At 37.5% G+C, this 15,827-nt stretch overlaps 1 non-coding gene across 1 annotated transcript; it reads left to right on the top strand.

Annotated features, from left to right (window-relative positions):
* The first annotated feature begins 1,156 nt into the window (after positions 1–1,156).
* Positions 1,157–1,265, top strand: LOC142547899 (small nucleolar RNA R71). Its single transcript, XR_012820794.1, has one exon. It is a non-coding gene; the product is annotated as a small nucleolar RNA R71 (small nucleolar RNA).
* The last annotated feature ends 14,562 nt before the right edge of the window (positions 1,266–15,827 follow it).

Below are 15,827 nucleotides of genomic sequence, written 5' to 3'. Positions count from 1 at the left end.
ACTTGTTCGGCTAAAAATGCTTTCTTTTTCACATTCAATTTTCTTTTCACAGTGCACAAGTCTTTCAAAAATTTGGCATATGATGGTACCTGTTTTATTGCATCTAATAAAGGAATATTAACTTTTACTTGTTTAAAAATATCATATATATCAGAATTCAAATTTGATTTTTTTGTATTTTTCAATGCATGAGGGAATGGTGGTGACACTGTCTGTTGAACCTCATCTTCACAAGTTATGGTGTCCACATCCTTACCCTTTGGAGTTGATTTATCATCATCTTCACAAGGTTCAGGAATGGATTTTTCCACAACCTTACCACTTCGAAGGGTAACAGATTTTACCTGATCCATCGATTGAGTTCCAGAAGTTCCAGTTTGTGAAAGATGATCCTTGGGATTAGGCTGTGGTTGTGAAGGAAAGTTACCTTTTTTCATGAACATTAAGTACAGATGCAAATTTAGCAGGAGTATCTTTCAAATCTGTCATGATTTGAGCAGTTTGAGTATTGATAGACTCTTGCTTTGCAATGAAAGAATTCACTAAATCTTCCAAATTTCTTTTAGGTGGAGGAACATAAGGTGCATAATTTTGAAAATTTTGTTGAGTTTGAAAATGTGGTTGCGGAAATTGTGCAGCATTATCATTCCTCCAACTAAAATTTGGATGATTTCGCCAACTTAGATTGTAATTTTGATAAAATTGTTCAAAATTTGGCCTTTTGAAATTGTTCAAAACATTGACTTGTTCATGGAGACATTCTTTAAAAGAGGGCAAAGTGGGACAATCTTTTGTAGAATGATCACTTGTATCACAGATGTGACACGCAATTTCTTGAATAGCTTTTAATTGACCATTTTTTTTCAATTCAAGTGCCTCAACTTTTCTTGCCAAAGAGGTAAATCTAGCTTGGAGATCATGTTCATCTTTGAGGGTGTACATACCTCCACGAGATGTGGGAGATTGAATCTTGTTTGATGGTTCGATTGTACCTATAGTGTCCCAATTTTGAGCATTTTCAGCTACTGAATCAAGATACTCAATTGCCTCATTTGGATCTGTATCTTCAAATGTTCCATTATACATAAATTCAACCATTTGTCTATCTTTAGGTGTTAAGCCTTCATAAAATTGAGAAACAATTCTCCAAATTTCAAAACCATGATGTGGACAAAGATTAAGCAATTCTTTGTAACTATCCCAACACTGATAAAAAGTTTCTCCTTGTTTTTGAGTGAAAGTGATGATTTGCCTTTTGAAAGAATTTGTTCTATGAGATGGAAAAACTTTTTCAAAAATTGTTGTTGCAATTCATCCCAAGTTCGAATGGATCCCGATCTAAGATTTTGTAGCCAAGTTTTAGCTTTATCTTTTAAAGAAAAAGGAAAAAGCTTAAGTCGAATGGTGTTCATGCTACAATTTAGATCATTATATGTGTTGCACACTTCTTCAAACTCTCGTAAATGCATGTATGGATTTTCAGAATCTAAGCCATGAAAATTGGGTAAAAGTTGGATAATACCAGGCTTAAAATTGAAATGAGATGCATCAGGGGGAAAAACTAGACATGAAGGTGCACTAGTACGTGTAGGATTCATGTAATCTCTAAGTGTTCTTCGTCTATCATGATCATGTTGAGATTGAATTTCATCTTCATTTTCTTGGATGGGTTCTTCCGCCATGTTTTGTAAAAATAAAAGGTTATTTCGAATGAGTCGACCACTAAGTGTACGTGACCAAATGCTCATGCAAATGCAAATGCAAAAGAATAAAAACACACAAAACCAATAAAAATTCAAATAAAGAAAAATAAACTATAAACAAAATTAAATAGACTTGAAATTAAATTATACTTCCCCGGCAACGGCGCCAAAAACTTGTTGCGACTTTGATTGTTGCACTCCCAAGAGCAGGTTGTCAACAAGTAGTATAATTTGGTGAGTCCGAATATCGCATCCACATGGAAGCTAAGGTAATTACAAGTCCACTACAATATCTTTCTGTTTTTGTTTTTGTTTTTTTTCTTTAATGTTTGAATCTTTAATTGGTAATTTTTAATTGTTCAAATTTTAATTTAAGTAGTTGAGATTAAAGGATCCACTCTTGGTATTTTAATAAAGCTAACATTAATGAACATGATTGAAATCCACTTAATAAAATGGTTCCAATATATATTAAATAATCATACTTTTATTATGTTATATATTATTATCTTATAAGTATATAATATATACCAAAACTTGTAAATGTTGTCAAGTATTTATTGTGCTATATATATTTGTAAACACTAAATCAAGGTTCCCACTTTAAATGGTTGGTAAAACCAAACAAACATTTAAATGGTACCAAGAAATTAATATTATGATATTAATAAATAATAAATCAAGGCATCCACTTTAAATGGTTGGTAAAACCAAACAAACATTTAAATGGTACCAAGAAATTAATATTATGATATAATCATATAATAAATCAAGGCATCCACTTTAAATGGTTGGTAATACCAAACTAACATTTAAATGGTTCCAAGAATTTAGTGTAACATATAGCAACAATAAATCAAAATTCCCACTTATAAGTAGGGTATAATAATACTTAAAGAAATAAATATAACATAAACAATAAATAATGATTAAATAATATAAAACATAGATTCTTACCTTTTAATAACCTTATTATCATGCCAAGAGTTTCACATTTTCATCTCAACTTTGGGAAGTTAGCTACTCATTATTCAAAGTGTAAAACTTTGAATATGAATTTAACATGCTAATTATATTTAAATGAAGAAATAAAGGAAAAACAAAGAGAGAAATATTATGAACTCAAAGGTTTGTTCATAAAATAAGGGATATCTCAATACATTACAATGCACCCCTATTTATAGCCAAATTTAGGGAGACAACCACAAATAAAATATTATTTTTTACACATAAGTCTTCATTGGTGTTCCAATAAATTAATATTTTAATACACATCACTTTTGAAAATCTTCCCATCTGAATTTTCTTCTCCACATAAAATAAAACATGTAGATATCTGAGTTGTTTGAATTGTGGCATTTTTTTTAACCATTTGAACAAGTAATTTGAGAGATATGGTCAAAATACTAGAGCATGGTAAAACTGCCACTTCTTTAGTAACTTTAATTGTTGCTTAATTTGATCCCACTTGTGAGAAAAAATTTTATCTCATGCTTGCCACCAATATTGTAGATATTAACATCAACTTTCTACAGGTCCAAGAATCATCTTAATCCCATTTGCAACGCCAAGTTTATTCTTGTTTTGTCGAACCTGTAAAAAATAGTAAAAATTTATAATTACACAACAACTTATATTTTATACAATTTATTATAAAACATATAATATTTAAACATTTAATAAAACAAAAACTATATATTTATATTATAAAACATTTAATTAATATACAATTTTTTATCTTTATCACACTCCCCAACCAGCTTATTGTTAGTCCCTAGCAATTTAAGCGTTAATAGCAACACAAAACATATTGATTAATTTAAATAGAAATGTAATCAGAACTATCCAAGTGTTTAAATTAAATTTGAAAACTGTCAAAATAATATCAAGATCATTATAATTATAATTTATGAAATAATATGAACTGATCAATTCAAAGCTTATTTTCTGGTAGTTAAATGTACATGGCCTTTAAAAATTCCTACTAAGAGTCTCAACTCCATATCCTCACAGGTTAATAAGTGTTTCAATTTATGGGAATGATTTCTCTCATGGAGTTAGAATACAGATAAATGCTCAGGAAAATGGTTTACATAATGCAGACAGACAAACGAGCCAAACTAATCATTCAAAAAGATTTCATAAATCATATTTTTATAGTGATCAAAATATTAAAATTGACTTTTTTTTTCAAATAAAAATTTAAACATCTTTAGATAGATTATTACAATTTCTAATCTAAACCTTTCAAACATGTAATGTATGATATTTTTGCAAAAATTACTAAGATACAAACAATAAACATGTTTTTATTTTAAAATAATTTTACATGTTTTTATTTTAAAATAATTTTTTTTAATTAATTTTTTTTTAATTTTTAAATTTGTTCTCTCCCCAATTAGAATATGACATTGTCCCTAATGTCAAAATAACTATTAATAAAGAGTACATAATGAAAAAGATATCACCTGTAATTTTATTGAAGATAACAAACTGAAACAAACGCAAACCAATCCACGATTTTTGAATTAATGATCCAACTTTCTTTTCTTACTGCTTGATTGCGACCAATTGATATTTGTTATCATCGGATCAGACTTATGAACAAAAGCTTCCAAATCATCAATTAATTGGTCGGCACTCGAAGCACAGATGAGCATCCGTCGTGAATTTTCTGAAATGAAATTCTGTTCCACGGCTTTATCAAGAAATGTCAACAAAATGTCATAATAATTATTGATATTCAACAAGCCCACAGGTTTATTATGGATATTAAGTTGTGCCCAAGAAACAGTGTGAAAAATTTCTTCTAATGCACCAAAACCACCTGGTAATGCGATAAAAGAATCAGAATTTTCAATCATTTTGGTGATTCTTTCATACATAGAAGAAACTTTTTATTCCTCCCCAATCGTAACACCTGTAATATTTTTACCTAAAATCTGACTACCTCCAAGATGAGCAGATGTTGAAACAGATCCCATTAACCCAATATTACCTCCCATATATACCAAGTGAATTTTTCTCTCAGCCAATATCTTTCCAAGATTATTCGCTGCTTCTACAAATACTTCATTTTTTCCAGAACTCGACCCACAAAATACACAAATATTTTTCAATGTTTGTGCAGAGGATCCAATCATGTTTTTACTTTCTTTTTGGTCTGCGAAAATAGAGAAAAAGATGATAGATTTTATAGGGGTAATATATTATCATGACAAAACTATGGGTCATAGCTGTAAACAGAATAATCAGAATAAACAGTAAAAATAATAATGACACACATGCATATAAAGAGTAGTGTGATTGTGGCTCACAATTTTCCTCTGGTTTTACGTCCAGAAACGGCTTCAACGCCTTCTATGAGTCGAGTTTTCTTATAAATTGGCAAACAGGATCTTTTTTAGTCGGATTCCCAAGACTATGACGCTCATCTTGAAATTATTTCCATAAATGGAGAAGTTCAATTTGCACATGTCCACTAGAATGCGTCTCAAGAGTCAATAAGATGTTATCTAAAGACTCCTTACTCAGCCCATTATTAATGAAACCAATTTTATCTTCTCTGTTATCGGAAGGCAACACGATAAGCTAGTGTCCCAACTCTGTCAAGAATCTCGAACGGTCCAAAGAATCTCGGACTAAGCTTGCCTCTCTTCCCAAATCTCATGACACCCTTCATAGGTCATATCTTTACAAAAACGTGGTCTCCTACGGCAAACTCTATATCCCTTTTCCTCTTATCAGCATAGCTCTTTTGGCGACTCTGTGAATCTTCATCCTGTCTCGGATCTTGACCACCACATCTGCAGTCTGCTGAACTATCTCTGGACCAAGTTCTGCTCTCTCACCAACCTCATCCCAATGAATTGGTGATCTGCACTTCTTTCCATACAATGCCTCGTAGGGAGCCATACCAATAGATGCTTGGAAACTGTTGTTGTAGGTAAACTCCACTAGAGATAGCTTCGATTCCCAAGTCCCCTGAAAATCGATCATACAGGCTCGCAGTAGATCCTCCAAAATTTGAATCACTCGCTCAGACTGGCTATCTGTCTGCGGGTGAAAAGCTGTACTGAATTGCAACTTCGTCCCCATGGCTGCATTCAAACTCTTCCAAAAGGACGATGTAAACCTCGGGTCCCTGTCGGACACAATAGAAAGTGGGATTCCGTGCAACCGGACTATCTCCCTAATATAGAGCTCCGCATACTGCGTCATGGAGAAAGTCATCTTCATCGGTAAGAAGTGCGCTGACTTAGTGAGTCGATCCACTATAACCCAAATAGCATTGAATCCTCTGACTGACTTCGGCAACCCAACCACGAAGTCCATGGTGATATTCTCCCATTTCCACTCGGGGATAGGGAGTGGCTTAAGCATTCCTGCTGGCCTCTGATGCTCTGCTTTCACCTGCTGACAAGTTAGGCATTCAGGCACAAATCGACGAATATCTCGCTTCATACCTGGCCACCAATACAGAATCTGCAATCTTTGTACATTTTGGTATCTCCTGGATGAATAGAGTACGGATATGCGTGTGCCTCTGTCAGAATATCCTCTCTGATCAAATCAATACTAGGCACCCACATTCTACCTCTGTATCTCACAATATCATCGGACACTGTGTAGAGTACACTGCCCTTGGCTTCGTCTTTCAGCCTCCATTTCTGCAACTGCTCATCTGAAGGCTGTCCTCTACGGATTCGGTCTAGTAAATCGGATTTGACCGTCATATTAGATAGTCTGGGAGCTCTGCCCTTGGGATAAACCTCTAACCAAAACCTCTGAATTTCAGACTGAAGAGGTCTCTATACTGACAACTGCGCTATGACTGAAACCTTCCTGCTCAAGGCATCTGCCACCACATTAGCTTTCCCTGAATGGTAGCTAATTTCACAATCGTAGTCCTTTACCAACTCCAACCACCGTCTTTGCCTCATGTTCAGCTCTTTCTGCGTGAAGAAATACTTGAGACTCTTGTGATCAGTAAATATCTGGCATTTCTCGCCGTACAAGTAGTGTCTCCAAATCTTCAATGCAAAGACAACGGCGGCTAATTCTAAATCATGAGTCGGATAATTCTTCTCATGCACCTTCAACTGCCTGGAAGCATAAGCTATCACCCGACCATGATGCATCAACACTGCGCCTAACCCGAGCTTAGATGCATCGGTGTATAACACAAAATCTCCTTGCTCGGATGGCATGGCTAACACTGGCACTGAAATAGGAGCTTGCTTCAAAGTATCGAAGCTCTTCTGGCAGTCGCCACTCCACACGAACTTAGCATTCTTCTTGGTCAGTGAAGTGAGTGGCACTGCTATCGAAGAAAACCCCTGAATAAACTTACGGTAGTAACCGGCTAAACCCAGAAAACTGCGGATCTCTAAAGCATTCTTCGGTTCGACCCAATCCTTAACAGCCGCTACCTTAGCTGGATCCACCTCAATACCGCTGCTAGATATTATGTGACCCAAAAACGCTACCTTCTCCAACAGAAATTCACACTTACTGAACTTCTCAAATAACTTGTGACTCTGCAGAATCTTTTAAACCGTCTTCAAATGCTGGTTGTGTTCCTCATGGCTCTTCGAGTAAATAAGAATATCGTCAATGAATACTATGACGAGTTGATCTAGGTAAGGCTGAAATACTCAGTTCATCAAGTCCATAAAAATCGCTGGAGCATTCGTCAGTCCGAACGGCATCACTAAAAACTCGTAATGCCCATATCTGGTTCTAAATGATGTCTTATGGACATCAACATCTTTCACCTTCAGCTGGTGATACCCTGATCGAAGATCTATCTTAGAGAACACTGTGGCTCCCTGCAACTGATCGAACAAGTCCTCGATCCTTGGGAGTGGGTATTTATTCTTGAACATTACCTTGTTCAATTCTCGGTAATCGATACACAGTCTCATGCTCCCATCCTTCTTCTTTACGAATAGTACTGGTGCGCCCCATGGTGAGAAACTAGGGCGGATGAATTCCTTGTCAAGGAGCTCCTGAATCTGCTGTTTGAGTTCTAGCATCTCAGCTGGAGCTAAACGGTACGGTGCCTTGGAGATTGGCACGGTGCCTGGCATAAGATCGATTGCAAATTCCACCTCTCTCTCTGGTGGAAGACCTGTGACGTCGTAAGGAAAGACGTCTGGGAAGTCTCTGACTACTGGCACATCTGATAATGACGGAGTGGGTATGTCAGGTGCGGAAAGAATACTGGCCAAGAAAGCCTGACACCCCTTGTGAATGAGTCTCCGCGCCTGCATACAAGAAATCATGCGAGGAAAACTCTTCCATCTAGCTGGCTCAAAGAGAAACTGCTTCATACCCAAAGGCCTTACTAACACTCACCTTTTCTGGAAATCGATAAGAACTTTGTTCTTCGTCAGCTAGTCCAATCCCAGAATGATATCAAACTCTGGCATCGGCAAAACAATCAGATCGGCGTACACTAGGTGGCCCTGCAGTTCCAGATAGATGTCTCTTACCATGCTAATAGCTGACAATTCTTCCCCTGATGGGACTGTCACTGTATAGCTCATGTCGAGCCCAATAGACTTGACGTCCAAGTGACTAGCGAATGTCTCTGAAATAAAAGAGTGGGTGTCCCCTAAGTCTATCAGGGCCTTCGTGGCGACTCTTTTTATGAAAATGTTTCCTGAGATACGTTAGCACAACACCAAACTTATATCCCCAAAATTCTACATTAACCTCAAGCATCGCAGAAATTAATATCCCAAGTGACTCAAAAATATTGCTAGCACACTAATAATCCCAAATAAAATTTCAACATGCAAGTCAAAATAAAGATGAGCTTAGGTAGAAAATTTTACTGATCAGCAATGTCGTGTCTGGGTTCGCCTCCTGCGCATGCATGGCAAACACTCTGCCCTGGGTCGGCTGCCTCCACTGTGGGCACTCCTTCAACATGTGGTCACTTGCCCCGCATTTGAAACACTTGCATGTCCCGTACAAACACTGTCCCGGGTGCTGGCGGTTGCACTATGGGCACACCGGGTGCTCTCCCAGCCTTTGTGGCGCCTTCTGCTGTGGCATAGAACCCTTGCCCTTTGACGGTCCTTGATAAGGCTTCTTTCCTGGCTGCCCCTGGAACGGCCTCTTAAACTGAAGTCGCTGCTGCTGTTGCTATGGAGCCTGATAGGGCCTCTTGCCCTGCCTGTCATCCTCAATATCCCTCTGATTCTGCTCTGCCGCCAAAGCTCTAGACAAGATAATTGCATAAGTAGTAGGACCAGCTACTCGAACATCACGGCGCTAGATCGGCCGCAACCCATCCATGAAATGCCTCAACTTCCCTTGGGCATAATTAGCTATCAGGGGCACAAAATGACACCCCCTCTCAAACTTCCTGACAAATTCTGCCACACTGCTGTCTCCCTGTCGCAGTGTCATGAATTCCCTGGTTAGTCTGGATCGTACTTCTTCAGTGAAGTACTTGGAGTAGAACACCTCCTTAAAGCCATCCCAAGAAAGGGTCTGCAAATTCACTGCTACGGACGCGCTCTCCCACCACAATCTGGCGTCCCCGATCAGTAGAAATGTGGCACACCTGACCCTATCTGCATCTTGAAACTCCATAAAGGCAAAGATCACCTCATGGATTTAATCTATCCCTCGGCTAACATCGGGTCAGTGGTCCCCGAGAACTCCTTTGGGGGCTCATCCGTCTGAACCTCTCGTATACTGCTTCTGGTCTGGGCCTCGCTTCTGTATTTGCCGCAGCCTGATTCCCCGCAAATTGTGCGAAGAACTGCGTCATACCTGCGAGCATCTGCGCCTGCATATCTGGCGGTGGAGGAGGAGGAGCGTCTCTCCCCTCCTCTCGGGCCTCTCTATCCTCATCCCTTGCTTCTCGGTTAATCATGCGTCTAGGAGGAATACTGTTCCAACAATTTCCCCAACACGTAAACCCAATATGCATGAACATGGCATCAATAGTACAAGATTCACGTAAATCGAACTTAAAACATGGACATGCTGAAATCATGACTTAATGCTTAGTACATAACATAACTCAAAAATTTAAAACTTACAGACTTGAGGTGTGACTTCGTGAGCTCCTTGCGACTAGGAGTAGGCATAACCCTTTACAAGAACACCGCTCTGATACCAACTGTAACGTACCGTACTTTTTACTACATGAAATTTGCCGAAAAATAAAATTTTCTTAAATATGAAATAAACTTTCAAATTGCGATCATCCATAATCCGTTCTCAAAAATAACTGCAACCAAACGTTTGAAATTAAAAATTTTGCTAAAGCATTTGTCTAGACATCATGACAGTAACTTAAAATCAGAGTATTTGAAACATTCATAAATTCTTAAAAACATGGCAGTCCTAGGGTTTAGCCTCCCGCACAGTCCAAGCCAGCTCACTGGTCCTCACCCCTCGTCTCCTCCAATACATCCTCACCTGCATCGATCAAGTCTAGTGAGTCTAAAGGCTCAACACGTATACACTGGGAGTAACGAGTAATGCGTAATAAAATCACATGCACCTTTAAAATAGAGCATACATACTTGAAACTTGAACTTGCATACTTAAGAACTTGAACTTACATACATACATAGACGTGCCATAACATGAAAATTTTCTTAAACGTGTTTGCATACTTGTACATACATGAACATACATAACTTCATCATTTTGCGTAGAGGCATGTTTCAAAGCAAGTTACCCATAACATAAATCGCCTGATCAGACTAAACCACATTACTGGGCTGACAGGGAAAAATCCACTACCACATACATGAGATCCCCGTTCATGCTTTAATAGGTGGATTGGTCCTCATTCATGCTTTAACGCTTTCCAATCCCGATCTAAACCCATTCATGCTTTAACGGGGTGGATTGGTCCCTGGTCATGCTTTACCGCTTTCCAATCCCATACATAAATTTGGTCACAAGACATTTAGCATACCTCAAAAACTTGAAATATTTTCTTTTGCACGTCGAACATACTTACTTGGCGTTGAAGGATTCGTTGGATCTCACTTGGGGCCACTGCTGCACATACTAACATGAATTCAATGCTAAAATTGCATAACTTAGACGTAGGTATTCGTACTCACCACTGAATCAAGTAAATAGCTTATGACATTCTAGATTACTCGGGGCTTGACCTCGTTTAATTTTCGTACTAACCCATGACATAAAGTCCCACTTCGATCCCTAAATTATTTCCCAAAGACTGGAGTACACGGACCCCGTGCACCCCCTGGGTCCGGGTCCGGGTCCGTGTAGGTACTGTAAAAGCATAATCGAAAAGAAGTGAGGACACAGACCCCGTGCCTAGGTCCGTGTAAGGGTCCGTGTAGACTCTGTAAAAAGACACTTCGGAAGAAACAAGGGCACGGACCCCTTGCCAGGGTCCGTCGAAGGGTCCGTGTAGGCTCGGTGAAAGTAAACCAAAGGAAAATCGTGTATTCAAGGCTTATTTCTCCTAACTCTATCATCCCGACAATAAATCGACACCCCGAGACCCATCCTAGAGTGCTAGAACACTCATTCAAACTCAAACAAATGCTCCAAAACAACGACGTCCAACTTACAACGTAATACAACTCATGAACACGAAATTTGCCACCAAAATCAATTCCTACGATTTCTATTTAAACCAAGTGCCTAATGACACGTAACGAAATACCAACATACATCTCAATATCATTCTCGATATACCTAAATGCAGCAATGATCACCCATCGATGTCCAACAAAGTCTGCAACAAGAAAATCTCAAGAACACATCAATAACATAATTTTTCAGAAAACGCAGTTTGAGCAGTCCCACGAAAATGATCGTAACTCACTCAATTTTTATCCAAATATTTCAAATTTTATATCAAATCGAAGGTATCAAAAAATCCTACGTTTTTCACGAGAAATTTTTCCCTAAATCTCGACCGAAATATCACAGTATTTAAAAGATCAGTAAAAACGAGATTTGAGATCCCAAAAATGGTTTCAAAAGTGATCCAAACATGATTGCTCAAACTTCTACAAATTACACATGTATTTTCTCGCATAAAAACATCGCAACACATAATATGACTAGATCGACGCAGGAAGAACAGAATATAAATGCCTTTTGATAAATAACGATATCGAAACGACGACTCCGACGCGGGAAGGAAGCGAGAGACGATCCGGGACGAACGTGGCACTATTTTCCTTGAAGAAAAGGGATGAAAATCCCTGTAATTCTTGAAGAGGGAGGGGCGGCTGCTACTAGGGCTAAGAACCCTAATTTTTCTCTCCCCTCAAATAATAAAAATCTGAAAGTGTGTGTGTTTGTGTCGTGTGTTTGTGTGTGTGAGTGTTTGTGTGCGTGTGTTTGGGTAGTGGGGAGCGGATTAGGGATGTTAATTAGGAAATTAAATTACTTAATTAGTAATTAACAACTAATAAAAATGCTAATCCACCTCTAACTTTAACAAAATCCCTTAATTAAAAATAAGGTGCACAAGAAATAAATCTTTAAAAGTTTTAAAACTCCAAAATTCCTAAATAAATAATTTAGACTTTTAAAAATACTACAACTAAGTAAATCATTTAAAACGCCCCAAACTTAATTTAAAATAAAATATCACGTTTAAAATCGCCAAAATCGTCACCAGTCCCTTTTCCTCGATCCCGCATCGAATAATCGCCTGAAACATGAAACTCGAGGAAACATTTTAACGTGCATCACATAAACATAAATAATTTAAAATAATGCATTTAAATAAATCATGCATCATTAAAAATCATTTTAAATTTAAATAAATGATTTAACAATTAAATAAATGCATGGGTTTTACGTGTATTGATTTTGGGTTCTACACAATATCTAAGTGGGTCTCTCCTTGAGAGATAGGTTCGATGTCAGCTGAAGTGGTTCATAGTTCAGCACATACGAAGGATTCGACATGTACTTCGGCAGCATAGAGACATGGAACACATCATGAACTCCCGCAAGATTCAGCGGTAATGCAACTCTTATGCGAGCATCCCAACTCTCTCTAGGTTCTCGATCGGTCCTATGAATCTAGAACTGAGCTTGCCCTTCTTCCCGAATCTCATCACACTCTTCATCGGTGAGAGTCTCACGAATACATGATCCCCTACTGCAAACTCAAGATCTCTACGTTGTTGATCTGCATAACTCTTCTGTCGGCTCTGAGCGGCCTTCATCTTGTCCCGAATCTTAACCACGGCCTGTACGCAAATTGCGTGCAGGGTGGTGCTGCCCTTGGGGCGTCCCCTTGCGGATATTGTCCCTTCAAAGCTTACTTTTAACGTTTAGATCGAGTCTTAAAATCTCTCGGTTTGCATCTCTCCTTCAACAATTCAGAAAACGTCAAGAATCCTTTAAGAAAACATGAGATACACATGTATGGAATTGAAAACCATCATCCTTATAAACTTTTAGACAAAATCAAATACATACAATACTATGGATTGAACGGTGCATAAAGAAAGGTTTGAAAACATGTCTTGATCCTTTACGCTTACAAAATACGAGCGACGGCGCGACGAAAGACGAACGAGATGCAAAAATTCCTTCCTTCCTCTCCTCTAGGGTTCGGCCTCCCTAGGGTTTGAATGAGTGTGTGTGTTTGTGTGCTGATGGTGAAAGACGTGTGATGTGGGTACTGTAGGGTGGCTAGGGTTTTATTAGATTAAGTCATTATGTTGCTAAGTGGGCTTTTAAGTGTAGTTAAGGTCCTGATTCTTTTAAATACACCTTTGTTAATCTAGGCTCATTAAGAAATTAATAGAAAAGTCCCAACAATATAAAAAATATTTGGTGCCACTCATTTCTAGTATCGTAAACCTGAAATTTCTTATTTCCTAGCAAAAGTTCGTTACCGATTATTTTCAACCCTTAGTATAAATAAATTTGCCACTTTCATATTATGGATTACTAATTCCCAAGTTTCCCATTTCTAAAGTTCTAAAAATAGAAACCCTAACAAAATCGTCATCGGTTCTCTCGCCTTTGCCATACATCGCATATTCGACTGCAAAAAATTCATATTCATAATAATTGGTTAAACATTCATTCAATCATACCGATACTTAAACATACCTTTAAAACACTTATTTAAATAAATTTTAATTAATTTTCATGCATGCATATGGTTAGTGTGTTCGGGTTTTCGGACGTTACACATATTCTATTCTTTTAGGGTGGGAATCGATGCTTCCAGCAATCGTCTCCATCATCATCACTTGTGTCCCCCTTCATTATTTACAGCAAATCTATGCTCCGTCTTCGATCACTGTGGCCTCCATATGCAACCTCTCTTTTTTCAGTTTATTGCTTATCATTAACTTGTTGTCCTTCAATGTTCATCACTTCCATTTCTCTTATCTCGTCTTCCTTTGTCTCTTCCATTTTCTTCTAGCGTCTTTGATTCCTTTGTCTCTTCATATTTCTCACACGTTACATTTCAACGGATTAAGTGCCGTAATATTATTGAAGTAGACAGATTCACTTTTAGAATAAATTGAGATATTTATTTAATCTTTTCATTAAAACATTACAGATCTTTCTTATTCATTATTCTAGAACCAAGCAAACCAATAATACATAGAAATTGTGGGGACCCGGACGCTAATTCATTTCTTAATCATCTTTGGGATAATTAGATCAATTAATAAACATGGTCTAAATGTTTTAAAAATTAAATTTTTTTTTAAAATACAAGAGTACGCAACATATGAAATAACTCTTATTTCATTTACAAGATCAATATCCAGATCTAAGTACAAATCATGTACAAAAGTAAATCATAACAACTACTGTTCATTCACTACATGTCCGGTAATGAAACAGATATATTTCTGGGTCCGAATCTCCACGCTAAACTAGTCCTCTCTCGTCCTCGTCTTGACCCTGATCATGTCCCACCTGTTGTCATGCACACACACAAACAAGACAACAGCCGGATAACTCCCGTGAGAAATACATTCCCAGTATAAATCATGTATACATGCAATCATATAAACAGATATAAAAGCATGAATCAGATATCAATAACATGTATCAAATCTGAAAGACATGAAACGATAGAAAGCTGTAAATCAAACTCTGACTCACAATCTCTGACTCGACTCTTTCCTAATCTAGGGATCCCGATCTGAATAAGAACGTAACAATCTCTCACCTACTCTCCCGATCGCGGTGACGGTACGTTCTTATTACGGACTTTGGTCCCGTCTATATCGAATCTCGACGATAGAAGTCACTCTTCTTCTAAGCAACATCCTGCCAAAGACTTGGCATATCCTGCCAAACTATCAGGCACATCAGCCGAAGACTAGGCACATCAGCCCGTGACTTCTCACATAACAAATGCTTAACTATAAATCAATAGAATAAGCGTTCAATCTCGAACACTCCAACGTATCGAGGCAATGACAATTCAGTATGTGATTTTTGGGAAACTCAAGTTAAATCAAACTCGAGTTGTGCAATCTCGGATCAACATTGATTTATACCTTTCTTTTCTCGGTCTGACGAAGTCGAAGTCTCGAATTCAAATCTGTCCATATCAATCTGGTAATGACAAAGGTCGAGGAGTATGATATCAATACACCAATCAAATCAATACTGGATATAATCAGAACTTAATCAAATTCTGTTTCAACGGCATAACTGTACAATCTCGAAATACCGGCAATAAAATATCAGTATATACAAATCAGCAACTCATCTGATCCAAATCTGAATAATATCAATATACCATGCAATACAGTATAAATCAGATATCAATCTCAACATCTCATAATCGCTAACAATACAATTCTGATATCAAATCGGTCTAATCACAATCAAATCAACTCTGAAAGTCATAACAATTTCATACGGTATCCGTTCTTCGATCCGGTTTCGTTTATACTATGTCCAATATCGCAAGAACATCATATATAAATCATATCTGATTTCTTCAACATCATATTTTCAAAACATAACAAAACGTAGTAAAACTTACGTCAATTTGAAGCTCTCGTCGATAAAACACGATACCGAAGTCGGATTGAAAATCTAACGGGCGGATCTTGCATAAATCACAATCTAAAAGGTGAAAAGGCGTAAGGATTTCTC

The sequence above is a fragment of the Primulina tabacum genome, chromosome 5 (assembly GCF_025594145.1).
Source record: "Primulina tabacum isolate GXHZ01 chromosome 5, ASM2559414v2, whole genome shotgun sequence".
Classification (NCBI taxonomy): Eukaryota; Viridiplantae; Streptophyta; class Magnoliopsida; order Lamiales; family Gesneriaceae; genus Primulina; species Primulina tabacum.
This window is presented reverse-complemented; position numbering and strand designations above follow the sequence as displayed.